Below are 2,810 nucleotides of genomic sequence, written 5' to 3'. Positions count from 1 at the left end.
GTTTGTAATAGCGTTGAACATGTCGAATTTTGTGCCTGGAAACTACGATTTGCGGACAGCATTGATTTTCTGTTACCATTTGAAGAAAACTGCTGCAGAATCGCATCGAATGCTTGTCGAAGCTTACGGTTTAAGAGCATGCTCTTGGTAAATCACAGTGCTTTGAATGGTTTAAAAAAGTGGCGATTTTGACGTGAGAAACGAAGAACGTGGAAAACCGAAAAAGTTTGAAGACAACGAATTGCAAGCATTGTTGGATGAGGATGACGCTCAAACTCAACAACAACTCGCGGATCAATTGAATGTGACACGAGAAGCCGTCTCCATACGTTTGAAATCCATGGGAAAGATCCAGAAGATGGGAAAATGGGTTCCACATGAACTGAATGAAAGACAGCAGGAAAACCGAAAAACCACTTGCGAAATGCTGCTCGCCAGGTACAAAAGAAAGTCATTTCTCCATCGAATTGTAACTGGCGATGAAAAGTGGATATATTTTGAGAATCCTAAGCGTAAAAGATGATGGGTAACTCCAGGCGAACCATCGACATCGACTGCAAGGCCAAATCGCTATGGACGGAAGACAATGCTCTGTGTTTGGTGGGATCAGAAAGGTGTGATCTATTATGAGCTTCTAAAACCTGGCGAAACCGTTAATAATGAACGCTACCGACAACAAATAATCAATTTGAATCAAGCTTTGCGTGAAAAACGACCGGAATATCAAAAAGGCAATACAAAATAATTTTGCTTCATGATAATGCACCATCACACACAGCAAAACTGGTCAAGAAAACGATTGAAGCGTTTGGTTGAGAAATACTTTCGCATGCAGCTTACTCACCAGACTTGGCTCCGTCCGATTATTATTTATTTGCATCGATGGGACACGCACTTGCTCAGCAGCGCTTCACTTCTTACGAAGATGTACGAAAATGGCTAGATGACCGGTTTGGCTCAAAAGAGCAACAATTTTTTTGGTGTGGCATCCACAAATCGTCCGACAGGTGGGAAAAATGTATAGCTAGCGATGGGCAATACTTCGAATAAAATATTTTTTATCATTTTCATGCAATAAACGTGTATTTTCTATTAAAAAATTCCGGTTTCATATTTACATATCCTAATTTTTATTGACACAAAGACATAAATTATTATTTCAATACTCAAGCCTTTATGTCAATAAAATATACGCATGAATTAATCACTTATATTAGTGACAGCTCATAATATAGATTTTAATTGAATTAACAGCATTTTTTTCTCAGTGTAAGGAAATAAACCAATCAAAGTTTTTTATTTCCTCCTTTTCCATGAAATAAAGGATACTGATTGATTGATTTTCTTATGCTTCATGTTTTATGCATTATGCAAAAGTCTATGCTCCTCAGTTTATATTATGCTTATGCTCTGTTATGCATTTCATGTGCGATAAGTCTATTGGCCGTGACACAGATCTTTGCATAAAGAATAATGCATAAGAAAATCAACCAATCTGAATCCTGATAACACGCAGGATTTTTTTTCATTATATCATAATGAATATTATGATATACATAATATTCTGACTGATGCTCTTATACACTATACGGAAGAAGTATACCAGAAGCATGCCTATACACATCAGAAGTCTTTTATTTTCTTCTTTTCTATGAAATAAAGGATATTGATTGGTTGATTTTCTTATGCTTCATGTTTTATGCGTTATGCAAAAATCTGTGCTCCCCACTTTATATTATGCTTATACTCTGTTATGCATTTCATGTGTGACAAGCTTAAGCGAGGAGCTCAGACTCTTGCATAATGCATAAAACATGAGGCATAATAAAATCAACCAATCAGAGTCCTTTATTTCCTTCCTTTCCACGAAATAAAGGACTCTGATTGGTTAATTTTCTTATGCCTCATGTTTTATGCGTTATGCAAGAGTCTGTGCTTTCCGCTTAAAGAATAAGGACCATTCTATACAAACTTGCATAGCCGCATAAACATATGCATAAAAATAATCATCCAATCGTAGTTTACGTTTGTCTTTATGACAGAAATGTGATTGGATAATTTTCTTTATGCATATGGTTATGCAGCTCTGCAAGTTTGTGTGGAATGGCCCTAATGCATAAGAAAATCAACCAATTTGAATCCTGATAGCACGCAGGATTTTTTTTCATTATATCATAATGACTATTATGGTATACATAATAATCTGACTGATGCTCTTATGCACTACGCAGAAGAAGCATACCAGAAGCATGAGCTGGTTTTTCTGAGCATTCGCTGTAATAATTTCTATGTTCAAATAGTGGCTATTCAGTTCAGGTCTACTTGGAGTAATCGCTGTTCTCTTTGTTGCTTTTCCAAGCGTTGTTAACTGTTACTGGTGTTATCTTTCTTCCTTCAATTTTCAATCTTTATCTGCCCTAGCCTCACATCAGCAAAATAACTGAAAATAAAATACAACACAAAGTATCAATTCTTTATGATAAGATTATAAGATACCATAAAAAGGTTAAATAGATAGATTAAACTTATCTGAAACAATCTTGAAGCCGTCGAAGAAAAAAAGCACATTAAAAACACTTTACTTTTTTCTTCCCAATTTACTATACAACACATTACATATATTACATTGTTAACCCTTCGATACACAACTATCAATAGCACGATTTCCACCGTTCGCGTTGACAGCTGCTCACGAAGTAAGCGCAACGAGAGAACCAATCGGCAACGCGGAAAAGAGCCAACAATAAACTTCGAGAAGACCGATATATTTCGAGTATCGATTTAACATCTCCTTTTTATAAAAGGACTAA

This window comes from Trachymyrmex cornetzi, unplaced genomic scaffold (genome assembly GCF_001594075.2).
Source record: "Trachymyrmex cornetzi isolate Tcor2-1 unplaced genomic scaffold, Tcor1.1 scaffold677, whole genome shotgun sequence".
NCBI classification, from domain to species: domain Eukaryota; kingdom Metazoa; phylum Arthropoda; class Insecta; order Hymenoptera; family Formicidae; genus Trachymyrmex; species Trachymyrmex cornetzi.
This window is presented reverse-complemented; position numbering follows the sequence as displayed.